We start from the raw sequence: 19240 nt of genomic DNA on the forward strand, positions 1-19240 counted from the left end.
GGTCAGAGCTACAGACAACAGGTAACACTTTTAACAGGCAAGTGAAGCAAAAGAGAAGGAAATGTGACGAGACTGTCTCACTCCTGTGATTTACTCAAGAAGAAATAGAGACTGAATGACAGAGAAGCGGAAGTGAGACAGACAGAAAGAGCTCATATCATTTTATTGAAGCTGGATACAAACCTCCACAGTTTGTCCTCCTGTAACGAGGCCGTATGAGCCCTCAAGCTGTCAACACTCGGCTCATATTAACACACTCACCTCGCTGCCCGGCTTCCCGGAGGCTTCTTGCATTAACGCAGTGCTATTGTACGGCAGGTCAGAGGGGGTAAGTGAATACTGGAGCTGTGCATTCAGGGGACATTTCAGTGCAGCTTTGTGAGTTTGGGTTATTGTGGGATATAAAGGCCATTTTATGACCATTCATCCACACGTAGGAAAGTGTTGAATTTACAGGCGCACGGACACGGGAGGCGTCACTCTGACTGCAGAATTCAAGATTGTTTTTTGGGCATTTTATGGATTTCATTTGACAGTAAGGAGAGACAGGAGCTCAGGTCACAGCAGCAACATGTCACCACAGCCAGCTGGTCATATTCATACACACAAATCTATAAGCTTTCGAGTAATTCTAAAGTATTTTAGTTCAATACAATAACAACACTTTCATTTTCTGCTATGTAAAATACTACAAGCAATACTGACAAACGAAATCTATGTTTTGAGTTTATAATATTCACAATTTAAGCATTAAAAGGAGGCTCTGAAAGTTTTAGTTTGCTCCTCACGCAGCAAAATATTGATCCATATTCTCAGTGCAGTACAAACTGTTGTTGGTAACAATGTCATTTGTTCAGAAAGAAAACAAAGTCTGCGTCAATTTAACCACCGAAGCATCTAAAGCGCATTTTCAGGGATGCGGTCTGAGAGATGCGTTGCAGATGCCTGAGAAATTTGTAGCAGCTTAAATATCTGCGGGTCAGAATCCTGCAGAGAGAATGTCTCGTGTGTATTGTTTTGTTGACTAAATATGAACTGACTTCTTCCTGGTGAAATGTATTTTATTGTGCGACCTCCTGCTGCCGATCCCTCGTGTAATGTGCAAACCACAACGACTTCAAGACACCCCGTATTAATACGGAGAGTCGAGTGATGATAGGACGTTTTGTGCCAAACAGCCAATTTAGAAGCAGTACAGACGTTAGCTGTAAGCTCTCTAACTCATCAAAGATGTGGTAGCGCACATTAATGCTGTTGACTGAACTGAAGAATATTAGGTTCAAAAACTCAACATTTGCCCAATTTAACTGTTTTTAAAAAAAAAACACGAATACAGATACAGATACAGATAATGATACAGATAATGATACAGATAGATACAGATACAGATTATGATACAGATAGATACAGATAATGATACAGATAATGATACAGATAATGATACAGATAGATACAGATACAGATTATGATACAGATAGATACAGATAATGATACAGATAATGATACAGATAATGATACAGATAATGATACAGATACAGATAATGATACAGATAGATACAGATAATGATACAGATACAGATAATGATACAGAGAATGATACAGATACAGATAATGATACAGATAGATACAGATACAGATTATGATACAGATAGATACAGATAATGATAATGATACAGAGAATGATACAGATACAGATAATGATACAGATAGATACAGATACAGATAATGATACAGATAGATACAGATACAGATTATGATACAAATAGATACAGATAATGATACAGAGAATGATACAGAGAATGATACAGATACAGATAATGATACAGAGAATGATACAGATACAGATAATGATACAGATAATGATACAGATAATGATACAGATACAGATAATGATACAGAGAATGATACAGATACAGATAATGATACAGATAATGATACAGATACAGATAATGATACAGATACAAATTATGATACAGATAGATACAGATACAGATAATGATACAGATAATGATAATGATACAGATAATGATACAGATAATGATAATGATAATGATACAGATAATGATACAGATAATGATACAGATAATGATACAGATACAAATTATGATACAGATAGATACAGATACAGATAATGAAACAGATAATGATAATGATACAGATAATGATACAGATAATGATACAGATACAGATAATGATAGATACAGATAATGATACAAATAATGATACAGATAATGATACAGATAATGATACAGATAATGATACAGATACAGATAATGATAGATACAGATAATGATACATATAATGATACAGATAATGATACATATAATGATACAGATAATGATACAGATAATGATACAGATAATGAAGTCTCTGTTCACCTTGAGTGATAAGACAGCAGTCGTCAGTCTTGAACTGATTACAGTGTTTGATTCTTATCGTTTCTCTATCTGACTCCAAATTGAGTTTACAAACATCTCGTACACACACACATATACACACACACACACACACACACACACACACACACACACACACACACACACACACACACACACACAGATGCACTTTTGTTTCTTCCAAAACTGTTTCTGGGAAGGACAAAGTGGCTCTGAGTCAGCATATTCAACACTGAAATCAATAACAGAAGTCCAGAAGAGACAGCTCCTCAGCAGGGTGGTCCACCACACCTTGTTATCATCAGGGGAAAACTGGTACACACACACACACACACACACACACACACACACACACACACACACACACACACACACACAGTCCAGTTTACCTCTCATTGTCCAGGATTAAAGTGTTTTAGACAGGAGGGCCGGATTACACCGCTATTGTCTTTCTTGGCATCTTAATCCCATAATAATATTATGACACTTCTATCAAAACACTGGACACACACACACACACACACAGCCACACACACACACACACACACACACACACACACACACACACACACACACACGCAGACAAATACATATTGCATGCACACAAACTGAGGCTGAAGGTCAGTTCAGTTGCACTGAACATTTTGGTTATTCCTAACATTTGACTCATTTCACATTAAATGCAGCTTATGATTTCTTGAGATGCCTACGCTTCACTTGGCATTGCAGTTATTTAGGTTTCGGTTTCTTTTAACCGTAACCATTTTCATTTTTATCTCTGTAACTTTTCATTTGAAAGAATAATATTTTCTTTAATCCAGAGATTTGATAATATTGTGTCTATTTAAAAACAAACACAAATACTTTCACTATAGCTGCATTCTTCGTGTTTTTCATTATATTAATATTAATAATACTAATTAATAATTAATAATTACATGATATGTTCGGGTGTAGATGCCCCATCATGTATTACCGTTAGCAGACTTGATGCTTACAGACTCTTTCAAAGTCGTGTAAACAAACAAAAGGTTTTGTAATTTCATAATTTTCCATCTGGATGTTGGTTCCATCCAAAGCTCACTCTCAGCCTGCGTGACTCGAGTCGTTCTTTGTTTTGAAGTGAAGCCGTTCTTGATGTTCCCACACACCTGTCGTAACGATAAAGCTGCACCTTCTGGGGAAGGAAGACTGCTGCATGTGCACAACTAACTGACAAACTACTTCTGTTTCCTTGTTCAAACCAGGCTGTGGTTTGTGTTGTGCGGTGTGTGTCCAACTGTGTGTTCCAGGACCGGCTCAGTTCATGTGAAGTAATAAGCTGTCGTCCACAACATGCTGAAACTCAACATGTTGAGTCAGAGAGACGGGACTTTGATCAGCGGTTGCAATATGATGCTACAATAATCTCACACAATGCCACGAGAATAAACTCTGAAACTCAAATCACATGTTGTGGATAAGAATAACGTGAACATTGCTCTTCTCTGCCCAACAGCGTGGCTTTGATTTCAGCCATGAGGAGAACATTTGTTATTGTGCAGGAAAAGGTCCTACCAAGTAAAGAATAAATACAAAAGGTATTACTCAACTTCAGATTAGAGTCACAGTAGAGACAGAGACATGTTTTTAAATCCTTGCTCCAAACATTAAAACATGTCACAGTTGACCAAATGAGTCCCGTTCATTTAGGATTGGTCACGCTTCAAATCTGCTGAAGTTTGAATGGCTTTTGCAACAGAAAGCCAAATTACTCATTTCTGTTTCACGTGCTCGTCCGTGCCAAAGAACCATCACAGAGTCCGACGCAAAAAAAAACAGGAACCCGTAAACCCCCAGGAAGACTTCATTACCTCATGGAAAGTCCAGTGATCATGTGTTCTCCTCCAGTTCAATCTTCATCATCATCTTCATCACTTGTATCGCAGATTAATCCCAAACTACAGATAAACTCTTACATCTTTGGAAAACAGAACAAATGTCGTTCATGTTTCTCGAAACAGCTTCTGTAACGTGATGTTTTACAACCAAACTGCCTCATTGTCCTTTTATATTTCAATCCAGCCATCATACATCAAACTACTGACTGAATGTGTTGTCAATCTTTTACATTTTAGCTTGTTTTTTATTCTGATATTAATCCAGATTATCTTTTTTGTAATTCTGAAGCACTTTGTAACTCATAAATAAATACAGTTCAGCTTTCTTTATGTCACTGTGTGAGTGTCATGCTATAACTAAATATTCACATTCAAAGCACAGTTAAAGGTTTGCTGTGCAGTTTACTTGTTAACAACTCATGTAGTATTTGAATCATGCTTCTCATTACCACCTTTATTTTTAAGTTATTGTAATCATCTAAACACACAAGGCTGCATGTGGCTGAACAGACAGGCGACCTCCACTAGCCCCTGCATAACATCTAATGTTATTCATTATTGCAAAACTTGTTTCTAGTCATTCTGCGTCTTGTTTAACATATGTTATGTGTATCTTTGTGGTCGTCTTACATCTCTTTGTTTTGCTTTTGTGTCTCTTTTTAGTTGTTAATCATCTTTTTGCAGTCGATATGTTTGTCATTGTGGTCGCTTTGCACCTCTGTCATGATTTTACATCTGTTTCTGGTGGTTTTGCTTCTCTTTGTCGTTATTTTGCAGCTCTTTTCTAAGGTCTTTCTTTGCTGTTGGAGTTAGGGTTAGGGTTAGGGTTAGGATTAGGGTTAACTGCAACACTAACTCTTCTGCAGGGACATTATACTACAGCACACTATACAAAGTTCTGATTACATTCAGTGTTTCTCACATAAACTCTTTATGTGTTTCCTTTCCCATTAAACATTTGCAAAGCCAATTTGTTTAAACGTTTTTATTCCTGCATTGTTTACGTCCATGTTTACGAGCTCTCAGCTCCACCTGTAGATCTGTGGAATAGTGTGGAACCATCAACAGAGTCGTGTATCGTGTCACCCCTGTGCACGTGCATGGAAACCCTGATCAATATAAATAATATTATGTTCTAAATTAGATCATATAAACAGCTCCATGGTACAAAAACTCCACATGTCCTTGAACAAACAGAAATATCTGTTGGGACAATGAAAAACAGGAAATACGAGCTAGAAGCTGAAGATCCTCTCCGTCTGTTTGTTCTCTGTGCCGCTGAGAAAGAGGAGAAAAGAAACAGACATTTCTGTGGCAGCCGATGGAGCGCAAACTAATTTCATTTTACTCCTAAAACCAAAGAATGCTGGTGCGAGCCTCTGTTTTGAATTGTTCCGCTTGTGTGTTTCATTGGAAACAAATGCCTGTGTTTCGTTTGGGTAAAAGTCGAGGGGTTGTGTTCAGTAGGAATCAACAACAGAGAACGTTTCGAAACCCAAGGACAAGCTGTCCAGCATTATGGGAAGGCCGAGGAGTGATCAGCATTTAAAGATGTTCCTGCTCAGTTCAGGACTCAGAAGATAATCAACATCTCTGTAACTCTGCCAGCTGTTATTAGCTATACCTATGAAAAGTAATGCACTGTAACTCGTCTATGTCCCACAGATTCAATGTGTATATAATCTACGCAATCTTTAAGAGTATAAAAGGCAACAAAGTCCCCGTAAGGACGAGGCTGGAGGAGGTCGGGGTGGATGGTTGACTTACAAGACTGATTTATACGTCACCTAACTTTATAATGAAGTAAAACGACTTCTGTTGTTCAGTTATCCCAAAGCACAATCTTTTCTTGAAGCTTACCCAAGTTGTTTCCAGTGAAGATGGAAGTTTAGAATTCGTTGAACTCTGAAGTAACACCTGCCAAAGAGGCCAAATGGGCTTTTGCTCAGGGGAACTTTTTTGTGCACGTCTTTGCTGTCGACTCAGTCTTTGTAAACAGAAAGTGTTTCTGTGGACATTTCCCTCCATAAGAAAATGTAACTCTGTTGTTGCTGCTGTGAATGTGACGACGCAGCAAACTACAAACCTTCCCCCTTTTCTGTCTCTGTTCCTGTCTTACTTGTACTCTTTGCTTTCTTTCTCTCACACTTTGTCATCAAGATTTTCGTCCACATTATCTCTCCATCTCACCTTTCTCTCTTTCATACCCTCGTCCTCCTGCTCCCCCCCCTTGCTCCCAGGTGAAAGAGCTCCTTTCTTTGAGCATCTCTTGTGCAGCTGCTGCCTCCAGTAAACACCTCGGGGTGCGAGGGGCTCATGTGGCTCCAGCACCTCCAAACAAAGACAGCGGTTATGTGTTGGCCTGGATTTTATGTAACCTGGCAGCAGGTAGAGAGTCTGTGCCGTAATCAAAACATCACAGGTTCAATCCTGCAGCAGCGAGTGTGTTTACGCGAGAATACCGACAACCACAACTACTGGTAAAGGTGTTATATGTAGTCTTTCAATTACGCTTCTCATTACCACCTTTAGTCTGACCGGTGATTATAAATCCAAACACACAAGGCTGCATGTGGCTGAACAGACAGGCGACCTCCACCAGCCCCTGCATAACATCTAATGTTATTTATCATTGTAAAAGTTGTTTCTAGTCATTGTGCGTCTGGTTTAACATATGTTATGTGTATCTTTGTGGTCGTCTTGCATCTCTTTGTTGTGCTTTTGTGTCTCTTTTAGTCGTTAAACATCTTTTTGCATTCGATATGTTTCTCATGTGGTCGTTTTCCATCTGTCATAATTTTAGGTTGACATGTTTCTAGTGGTTTTGCTTCTCTTTGTCATTATTTTGCAGATCTTGTCTAATGTCTTGTATCTCTGTTGTTGTTTTACATCTTTTACGGATATTTTGTCTTTCGCTGTTAGGGTTAGGGTTAGGGTTAGGGTCAACTGCATCTCTCTCAGGTGTGGCAGAACTTCAGTATTTAGTTTCATGCCACAGCAGATCTCCACGGATTCTCTTCTGCAAATATATTATACTACAAAGTATTATAACAAACCATCAAAGAAAGTCTTTCTTAAAGCAGAGCTGTCCTGCTGTCAAACTCATTTAAACTGCTTTACAAATATGACTACATTTGAATCAAATGGTACTGCAGCCTGTAGTAATATGGAGGGAAAAAACAAGTCTTGCATAACACTCAGCTTTGTCTCTTCACACAGACAACCCCTCACACCTTCAGCTCCTGAGCCTTTCGAAGCTTCAGCATTCAAACATCAAAGCCTATCAGTGAAACAGCATTTTAACATCAACATATCAATGATGCTGTTCTTTAGAGCAAAATAATAAAGAGTGTCGTCCTGGAGCTCCATGCAACATGTGGCAGCTTGCGAGCTGACCTTCGTCGACTACAATAGTGACCACTTGGTTAAGGAATGATCCTCGTCAATGTTTTAAAAGAAAGAAACGCTGACAGTTGGTTGGACAGGAAACAAACTGTGTCCCTGGTGTTACAGGACGATGTTTTGTTGGTCGTCCTCCCTCCAGGGAACAACGTCCCCTTAATTCCTCCTTTGTGCCCATGTCATAATTCCTGCAGCCTCTAGAGGGCTTTGTCACTTAAACATAAACAAATGTTGGTTATGCTACTATGGATTTTCTGCACTGCACTGATACTTTCAGGGGTCATATTATGAATCTGCATAGTGTGTTTGCCTGACAGTATAATGTCATGTCTGTGCTCTTCTGTGGTTTACTGATTTACTCTGGTGGTCTTGGCTCCTCTCTTGCCATGACAAGCGCAAAGGGAGGCGGGCTATGACTGATGACCAGAGAGTAGACCTGACTGTGTGCAAGCAGGTGCAAGGCATCATGGAAGTCTCCGGGGGAATGGTGCAGGAAACCCAAACATGAACATTTGTCTGCAGGAAAAGTATGTGTGCACGTGCATGTGTGTGTGTGTGTGTGTGTGTGTGTGTGTGTGTGTGTGTGTGTGTGTGTGTGTGTGTGCATGCATTTGGCAGGGTGGCTTGTGATGATGGTGTGTGTTTGGCAAGGTGGCTTAGCAACAATCAGGTAAAATGCCCCATTATTAGCATTCCTTAGTTCTTAGTTCTCAGAAGTTGTTTATGCAGTCACAGACGTTAGCACATCGTGATCCAGCGTGGATAAATTTAGCATAAGACTCAACACTCATTTTAGACCCATTGTTATTGGAAAGTCTGTAGAGTGACTCTAAATTGATGCATCCACTGTGGGAAACAAATTGTTGGCCTTAAAGCAAAGCACATTGTGGCTCACAGCTAATGCAGCGAGTCATCCTAAAACCTTCAGTTCAGCCGATAAAATTGCCTTTACGTGCTTAATTGCTTTCAGGGTCTTGTGTTGTGGGCTGGAACCTATCAGAGCATGAATTATACCGAGGATGAACCATGCTGGGCAGGTTGCGGGTCCATTAAAGGATAACACAGATAGAAAATCTGTACTGCAGAGTGTCCAGCCCACCTGAAACTCTCATAAACAAACCCACATTGGTGCAACTAAGCTAACCATTGAGCTGCTGTGCCTTACTGTGGGAAAACAAGATCCTGGAAGAGCTCAAACCCTGGACTGTGCCTTTCCTCAGCCCATCGCCAACTGGCAACTCCAGAAAGTCTGTGTTGCCCTGCAGTATCACAGTCCTAGAATTTAGTGGGAGACATGAGGTTGAGGAATTGCAGAAACCTGGAGTTCATCAGCTCTTATACTTGATGTCACTTTGAGAACATTCGTGGTTCTTTAAAAGAAGCAGCCACAACCACAGAGACGGGTCAGTACCACACATACGTATGTAACAATCATACCAGTGTCTTTGCTTTCACACCTGAAGTTAGTTTCATCTGGTTCGAACCAAGGGAACCAAGACTCAGGGCAGCTCCACACCTAAAGGTTGGGTTCTGAATTGAACCAATGCGAGGGTGACACATTATCTAAATCTTCCAACTAGTCCAGTTGGTGTTCACTAAGGTGAAACTCAAATGGTCCAGAAATTGTTAATAAAAGTCATGAGGTGGTTTGATTATTTGTCATGTACTGGTGCATCCTCTTACAAGTTTCTTGAGTTAAGGATCATTCCACACAAATGTGTCCTCAACATCTGAAGAGCTACCACAAGTGTCCATTTCATTGTACTGTTTTTTAACTTAGCGAACTCAGCTAGCACGGAAATACGCTACTAGTTCACCTGTCACCAAAACAGGAAATTAAAGAAAATGGTACGCTTTCTGTGATTGGTTTGAATGGAACAGAAGTCAACAGCTCCAGAAAGGACTTACTGCAGACTCAGACCAACCCTGTGAGGCGGACCAGAGAGCGGTTGTTTGGTCTCCACATTAATCCAAACGAACCGCACCGAGGGAGTAAGCGTTCCAGGGTTCAGTTCAACCAGACTAAACAAGGCTGGTGTGAACGCACCTACATCTACATCTCATGGAGCAGTAGTGCCTCTGGACAAAAAGGCAAGGGATCAACGTTGGTAGGATTCATCCACTGGTAACCATGAACGTCTGCACAAAATGTGGTGCCAATCCAATCCGGTAGATGTTTAGATAGTTCATATTATAAGTAGAAACTGTGACCTGCTGGTGGCGCTAAAGGAGAAGAAGAATCACCAAAGTCATCAGGATTCATCCTCTGAGCACCGTCGATACCTGAACCAATGTAATAACAATCTGTCCAATAGTTCTTGAGGTGTTTCACAAATGTTAACCTCAACCTCGCTACAAGAAAAATCAGTAGGATCCTATGGGGACGATGCAAATCTTGTATAAAATGTCCTGATATGAAGCTTGGTAGATAATTCTAAAGTCCTACTCTGAGAGAGGAGTGTAGTTAGTCCTTGTTTAACTTATGATTAAAGCGATTCATCTGAGCGCTTGTGTCTGATCTTAATTTCCTTCAAGAGTCTCATCTTTGACTTATCAAGCTAATTGAAAACGGTCCCATGTCCCATTGTGTACACACAGATACAAACACATACGCACAAATAAATAACTGTTTAGATGCGAATACATGTGCAGTCTGTTAGGAGCAAACAAACAGGCTGTCAACGTAAAAAGCCACTTTTTCCTTCTCAGCCCTTCTCTCATCTTATGTCTCGCTGTGCTGACAACTAACAACCATCCGTCCAACTCTCCCTCGCCATAAATCATGTTAGAAAAGCCTCTTTCTCGCTCTTTCTTTCTCACCCTTTGCAGAACATGTGGGTGAGGTGAGTGAGGCCGGGACTTCAGAGATGAACATTCGAGGAAAACTCTGCTGAAGGAAATTTCCTTGGAGAGAACCGATATTTTCTTATTTGGCGGCGGCTGTGTTTGCCCAGCACCTTGCAGAGAGAAGAACACTGTTTTCTTAATGACGAGCAATGGGTGAAAATGTCAGCGGGATCGGGGATCGCAAGGAGGCTCCTCCACTCCCTCCAGAGGAAGTAGTAGAAGAAGTGAGAGGAGGAGGACAGAGGTTTTAATTTATTGTGAGAGAGAGAGAACGGAACAGAGGCGAGAGACTGAGAAGCCAGAGGAGGCAAAAGAGAGAGATTGTGGTGATTACAAATGAGATATGAAAGATTAGATGGAGAGAGATCCGTCTAATTCTTAGTCTGTTCTAAATTGCATGTGGGAGCTGACTGAGCAGAGACGCCCACATTTATAACTCCAACAGTATGTCTTCCAGCGCCTCCTTAGAAAATCTGAGAAGTTCCTTCAGCTAATCGGGATTTCTTCTATCCACCAAATGTGACATCACACACATCTCAATGTAAAGGATTAGAAATCATTTTAAACACCTGAAGCTCTGATGCTGATTATAGATCGACTTTATGGCTCTAATATACTCGACACAGAATGCAACTAATAGAAATATAAAATGTTTACAACTAAAAACAGATGTTAAACTAGGTGGTGATGGCCTCGTGGTCTAGTGGTATGCCTTCCAAACAAAACACTAGAAGGTCGGCAGTTCAATATCAGGCTGCCACCATTGTACCCTTGAGCAAGGTACTTAATCCTGAGTTGCTCCAGGGAGACTGTCCCTGTACTTAGTTCAATGTAAGTTGCTCTGGATAAGAGTGTCTGCTAAATGACCTGTAATGTAATGTAAACTAAAGTAAAGCACAAATACAATCCTAGCGGCTTTGTGAGGATCAGCAGCAGCATGAACCTTCTGAACGCATTGCAGACTGAACAGAGTTCCTCCTGCAGGTATTCCTGTCGTAGATTAGGATGCTGCCATTGTATTATGACTACACTATGGTATACAGCACAGAGGGAAAGGTTGAAGTGTGCTCTGGGAAACACTCACATGGAACAACTTTTGGAAAAATAATTAAATGTTATAATCGGCTCTTTATTCAGTATCACAAACCTTGTCGTGAACACAAAGTGAGAGCAGGTGCAACATTGTGTTCACCCCACATTACTTTTCTCCCACCATGATGTTGGAGATTCAACAATACAACACTATGTTAGAGAAGTGGGGTTAACACAAAGCAAAGGTTGTCGACATGAAGGGATAAAGCAGCCTTTGTTGGGGCAAAGCTCCGAGGAACAGCAGCTGCAGCCGGCAAGGTTCTGATGAAAAGATAAAAACACTTATCTTGCACTTTAACAGCGACCCTGTGACGGGTGGGCTGGGGGCTCTCCCCGTCACAATAAGAGCCATTTCTCTTTACTGTTAGAGGTGCACGTGTGTTTGTGTGTGGGGGGGGTCACATTTGAGGACAGCTTGCACCCCCATTGGCCCTCTGGCGTGTGCAGAAGGTGCCGCCGCCGCCGCCGCCGCCGCCGCCGCTCCTCCTTCATTCACTGCTGAATCGCCACGTGCGGCCTCTTTACTGTGCTTCACAACTGGCCACAAGGTGGTGCTGTTGGTAACTTCTTTGAAGAGTTTATCTTAATTCAGTTAAAGTCGATAATAATTTGGTAAGCATTAATTAAAAACAGTAAGTGTATTAAAGATATGAATTGATTTTGTGGCATATACTCGAAGAACTACGTCGTGTATGAGAACAGCCGGATAAAATTTGGTGAAGATTTGATGAAAATCTAGTCAGAGAGAAAAAATAAATAAAAATCAATCAAACCAAATCTCTAGTTTTTGATTTAAGGATTCTTTTCGGTTCATAATTTATATAAAAGATCCTGCTAACTTTCCCCACGCAGCACTTTTGGTGCGTTGCTTCAGTAAGCGGAGGGCGACGTTATCGGGACCTAGTTTACCAAGTGTCTTTATCTTTTATGGTTGTTGAGATATTAGATGAGAAAGCTGTTAGAACTTTCTATTGAATAAAATGACTTTTATTTGCGTTCTCGACTAAAAGTCTTGTCTCACTGTTACACAGTGAACATTTGGAACAAGAATAATAATAAGAGGAAGTAGGCAGGATAACAATACGACGACTGGGAGGAAGACTTAGAGAGAAAACACGGCGACATTTAAAAACAACACAAGAAGGAGATCACGAGTACAAGCGGCCGAAATGTGTTTTCTCAGACAGGTGGCGTCTCCCTTAGAGATAGGGTGAGAAGCTCAGCCATCAGGAGAGACTCGGAGTAGAGCCGCTGCTCATGGTTCATCTAGTAAGGATGCCACCTGGGCGCCTCCCTAGGGAGGTGTTCCAGGCACGTCCAGCTGGGAGGAGATCCAGGACTCGGTGGAGAGATTATATCTCCTCACGGGGAACGCCTCGGGATCCCCCAGTCGGAGCTGGAGGATGTGGGCCGGAGAAGCAAAGATGTTTCCAAATTCATTATCAAATTTAGCAAACAACGTTTTCTTTATGAGCCGCACTGTAAAAACAAATGATGTTCCTGTTGAGGTTTTAAAAACAATCTGGGTGTGACACACACACACACACACACACACACACACACACACAGACACACACACACACACACACACACACATACACTTCAAGGGATCTTTTTGTCAAAGCTGTGACTGATTTCAAAAGTGTGTACAGTTTGTGTGAAGCCAACTGCAACAAGCAGAGCAGTGAATGTTAGAAAGCCTTGGAAGTGACTTTGTGTGTGTGTGTTTGTGTGCGTGTGCATGTGTGTGTGTGTGTGTTTACTCGTGTAATTTCTCCCCTTTCCTCTCTATGTTTTTCAAAACATTTGAGGCCATAAATCAGTTAATCTCTCTATAAATAACAGATACGTTTGTTTTGGTTCACTTGAGACAGCCGGTGGATTTATTCTCACACACAGTCATTCATAACCATCAGGAAAAGCTTTTTTTTCTTTCTTGACTTTTGAAAAGCTTTTCCCACAATCCTCCATCTTTCCTGGCGTTTCCTTAAACCAGAGTTCATTCAGTTGAAAGATCATTCGCTGAAAGTTGGAGTTATTGTTGCTCGATTGGTTCTGCTACACACATAAGTGCATGCGGCATGTACAGTCCCAGCTACACACGGCCCACCGCAGACCTTCACTTTCTCTCAGCCGTTTCCTTCACAGCCTGCTCACGTTGAACTTTTAGCCTTTAGCTCCTTCCTGACATTCACCGTTTTTAAAAGCCATTTTAGTGGCAGAAAAAGATCATCAATATTTTGTTGACTGAGTTGAACTGTGAGACTCGGGGCACTCAGTCACATTTTATGCAGGAAGTGACATAATTGTGTACATTTACTTTGGGCACTTATTCAGCCGGTGACGGGAGGGCATTGTTGAAAATGGCATAATTCTGTATTTACCCACTGGGCTTAGGTTTCACACAAGGGCCACGTGCAATAAAATTGAACAAAACATACCTGTATTCTGTTCAAGTCCCAATATGGGCGGCACCGGAGTTCATTCGACAGTTGATACTTCTGCAAACGCTCCCAGAGGAAGTGATTTTGTTTCTTCGCCCCTCGCTGAAATACAGGAAGTTATCACGTTGGCACCACACCAGTCTCGTGTTTAATATAGTTCCCTTTGCTGGCACTGAGGCTGATCCCTAATGACATATTATTGAGGTGAAAAGAGAATTTTGCACCATTAAATTAATGAAACATCTGCTGCCAATCCTTCGTTATGAAACAAATCCATCCAGAAATTGTAATGTGAATGATATTCTGTGTGCTGGAGAGGACAGTATGTGTGCTGAACATCTTACTTCATGTAGAACATCATAATGCTGGACTGACAACGTCCCCGCTGTGCAGAGTCCACTCTGTGTTCAGAGGCAAAAGGTCCTTAAAGACGCATTCACAACCAACATTTAGTCCGTTTTAATCCAACTCTCACACCGGTGCTGTTCAACCCCTGGTGCTTTTCAACCCCTGGTGCTGTTCAACCCCTGGTGCTGTTAAACCCCTGGTGCGGTTCAACTCTTGGTGCAGTTCAACCCCTGGTACTGTTCAACCCCTGGTACTGTTCAACCCCTGGTGCAGTTCAACCCCTGGTGCTTTTCAACCCCTGTTGCTGTTAAACCCCTGGTGCTGTTCAACCCCTGGTGCGGTTCAACTCTTGGTGCAGTTCAACCCCTGGTGCAGTTCAACCCCTGGTGCTTTTCAACCCCTGGTGCGGTTCAACCCCTGGCGCTGTTCAACCCCTGGTGCTGTTCAACCCCTGGTTCGGTTCCACTGTTGGTGCAGTTCAACCCCTGGTGCTTTTCAACCCCTGTTGCTGTTAAACCCCTGGTGCTGTTCAACCCCTGGTGCGGTTCAACTCTTGGTGCAGTTCAACCCCTGGTGCAGTTCAACCCCTGGTGCTTTTCAACCCCTGGTGCGGTTCAACCCCTGGCGCTGTTCAACCCCTGGTGCTGTTCAACCCCTGGTTCGGTTCCACTGTTGGTGCAGTTCAACCCCTGGTGCTTTTCAACCCCTGGTGCTGTTAAACCCCTGGTGCTGTTCAACCCCTGGTTCGGTTCAACTGTTGGTGCAGTTCAACCCCTGGTGCTGTTCAACCCCTGCTTCGGTTCAACTGTTGGTGCAGTTCAACCCCTGGTGTGGATCAACCCTGGTGCGGTTAATCGTTTGCGAGAGGAAGTCTCCGACAGTTTCCATGCGAACCATAGTGCGGTTCAATTGAAATGAACCAAAACGCTGGATAATGAGCTGCCTGCTGTCTTTGTGGAGAGGAAACGACTTCTGCAGAAGTCTGACGTTTGCTTGATGTCTGGACTGAACAGAACAAACAGAATATGCCAAATAAAGTCCACAAAAATAGTAACTTTAATAAGTCATCAGATAAACTGGAAGAGAAGGGATCGGAGCGCGCAGCAGATCAGTGTTGAGTCAAAGTGAAAGAACTTCCACAGCAATATCTCAAAGTTGGCGATTGCCAACACAGTAGTGGTATTAAGTAATAAGTTATAAAACATTTATTTACAAATAAGACTTCTGCGAGTACACTTCCAGCCATGCTCCTAGATACACGCCCCTCTACTCCACTTTAATTTGTGCACCGTGAAACCGAATAAATAAATATAAATAAAAAATTATCCAAAAATATAACTTTCTCTCTTATTCGGACGAGCAACACAGATTGTGACTCGTGAAAGAACCTTAAGATTCTGCAGGTCTTCAACACTTGTCATGACTCTCTCATGACGTACTCCAGGGGTGTCAAACATGCGGCCCGGGGGCCAAACCCGACCCGCGGGACGACTTTGCGAAGTGTGAAAATGAGTTGTTTTGATGATAAAGTAAAGTACTGTTCCAGATACCTGTGACTAAATGTGTTGTACCTTTGCAGACACACTGTGATCTGTACGTTGTAACACACACGTGTAAATGATAAACTGAGGTATAATATTGTTGAAATTGCTCCTTTTTTTCTTAAGATATTTCAGGTTGTTCATAATGTTTTATAAAAAGATCAAATTTGACCATTTTCAGAATGTACTTGTACTTTTTTGCACTAACACGAAGGGAAACATGTGAGTTGTGGTTATTTACAGGTTATTATGCTGTGAGATCAAATTGTGCTGCATGTGGCCCCTGAACTAAAATGAGTTTGACATCCCTGACGTACTCTGTGGACAGGCAGAAACTGTGACTGCTCTAAAGTGGACCCAACACAATTCTGTGTTTTAAATTCAAAGGGCCGTGTTGGAGCGACCCGAACCCAACAAAACTGCCATGTTATGGGAAATCTATATCCTCCTGGATTATGTTTGTTTTTGACGTTTCAAAAATATGTTACTTGGTACTATCAAGTACCAAATAGTGTTGTCAATACTGATGTTTCACTATCTTGTTCATTGTGCACACACGACATCTTTTGCGCGTCCAGCGAGAGGGATCCCGTCTCTGTCGCTCTTCTTGAGATTTCTTCCATTTTCCCCTTAACTTTGGTTTGAAAAGTTTTCCTTTGTCTGAATCGAAGGTCTACGTGTGTTGCAGGCTCTACAGTAAAGGTGATGATGGCTAGTGGTCTAGTAACCCTAACCCTAACCCTAGAAGGTCGGGAGTTCAATACCAGGCTGTCACCATTGTACCCTTGACCAAGCTACTTAACCCTGAGTTGCTCCAGGGAGACTGTCCCTGTAGTTAGTTCAATGTAAGTCACTCTGGATAAGAGTGTCTGCTAAATGACCTGTAATGTAATGTAAAGTGCCATCCAGAGGCTTCTCTGTGGGTCTCTGTGTCTAATCAAAGGGCTTCATGCAATGAATGTCTAACCCACAAGACGCTTACTGTACATATAACACTTTTTGCATCAACTTGTTTTAATGTCACACAACCTTCTGTCACGTAAACGTCTTGATGAATGTTGAAATCAGCTCTTTGGTGTAAACGCCCAGCGGCGGAGCTCCACGGGCTGCCTAATGAACACACCTGCTCATGCGCAGGTGTGTTCATCAGGCTGAAAGGAGAAATGTACAGGTGTGCAGCACAAAGAGACGCAAAATTACCAAAACAAGACACAAAACAACCACAAAGAGACACCAAACATCCACAGAGCGATGCAAGATGTTCCTTTTAATCTGTGGCTCCAGTTCCTTATTGGGGAGGACTGGGGGCCCTTTACATGTCTGTGCCCCGGGGCCCGTTGTCTCAAACTCTGTCCATGAATGAAAGTATGTGTGTATAAAAAGGTGTGCACGCAGGGGAGCAGTCTAATCCTGGCGGTATATATAGAAACCTCAGGATATATTGGACACAGCCTTTTGATCTGCCTGCACACCTCAGTGCTCTACGCAAACAAGGAAGTCTGAAGTAAATGGTGTGAAGGTCTGTGACAGCGCGGCCCACACGCCAGATGTGCAGGAGAGGATGTGCAGGAGTAGTGAAGATCATGTGATTCTCTAACTTTAAATACGAGCAGGAGTCTCCCGCTCACTCAGCTGGTCATGGTGCGCCTCGAGATCTTTCGAGTCACACGAGTTCACAGTTCACTTTCTTCCTACGATTAACTCACACGTCAGTATTTTACACCGCGAATAAAGCGTCAACCAACCGTGTTGTGCGGGTTTAATTGCGCACCAAACTTTATTTTTCAGGCCGTGCAGATTCACTCCTGCCGTTCATATCTTTCACAATAAAAGCCCTTGACATATTCACTGCGTAACTGTAGGAAACTCAGATTCACTCAGAGCATTTAGCTAAAAGGAAACTCCAGTATTTCATATTTTGTTGCCATGTCCCCGGTGTGTAAAAGACTCCAGAGAAGACTGATTTGACTTTTGATTTGTTAAGAAGAACAATTCATATTATTCAACATTTCCGTGTCCTTTCCAAACAGACAGAAGACAACAACACATGGAATATCTTCTCCAACACAAATATGAATCAAATATGAAGTTATGTATTGTACGAGCCTGCATGTGAAAACAAACAGGGATTCATTGTGAAGCTCCGCGTCCTGCAACGTCCGTTCAGTTTGTGGAGAAACATTAGAGAAAACACGAAAACCAAAATGAATTCATGTTCAGTTTTTTTAACCAGACAAAGTTGATTGTTTGTATTTAGTTTACGTGTACAACTATATTTTTTGCTGCTTATTTTCGCTTTAGTTTCACTTTTATCTTCCGATAATAAACCGCTGAAGGAAAGTACAGCCAGCAGCTGTTAGCGTAGCTTAGCATAAAGACTAGAAACTGATGTTATATCTTTTTAAAATTAAAATGTGAAATAAATCGGAATAATTTCACAGATTCACAGATGATAACCAAATCATATCATATTAGTCGATTCAACTTTAAATAGAAACAAACACACACACACACACACTCTCACACACACAAACACACACACGCAAACACACACACACACACACACAAACACACAAACACACACACACACACACACTCTCACACACATACACTTGTCCTTCCGTTGTCGGTGAAAACCAGATTCTCATACTATTTGCAGGCCATCCTGCGGTGATATTTATTTAGTCATTTATGTGACTTGCGCGCCGGCTCCATGTGGTTTGACGTTGGAGTAACTTTTGTCCAAAGCTGGCTTTGTGTGGGTGTGTGTGGGTGTGTGCAGTCTGTGTTTGTGTATCTAATTGTGCGTTGTGCAAGCTGGCGGCGGTACAGAACTGCATTCATGGGATATTTGACAGAAAGACACAAACATGCGCATCCTGAACGTCGAGACTGAAGAAGTGTGGAGGATAATGTGTGTGTTGTCTTAATGCTGGCAGAAGACTCTGTGTGTAGGTGAGCTGCACCACACACGTACTTTGAAAAGTCCAAATGATCCCATTTCAATGCAGTTCAGCAACAGAATAATATATGTTTAATATTTAGTAAACATCCTCTGAGCTCCAGTGTTATCCAGAAACTACCACACACACACACACACACACACACACACACACACAGACAATCCGCCACTGAAAATAGTCCCCAACAGATGAAATACTTCCTACAGTTTTTTCCCTCCTTGATTACTGAGCATTTATATAAATGCTATATATATATATATATATTTATATAAATGCTATATATATATATATTTATTTATAAAAATGCTATTTATATATATATATATA

This window comes from Cottoperca gobio, chromosome 5 (assembly GCF_900634415.1).
Source record: "Cottoperca gobio chromosome 5, fCotGob3.1, whole genome shotgun sequence".
Classification (NCBI taxonomy): domain Eukaryota; kingdom Metazoa; phylum Chordata; class Actinopteri; order Perciformes; family Bovichtidae; genus Cottoperca; species Cottoperca gobio.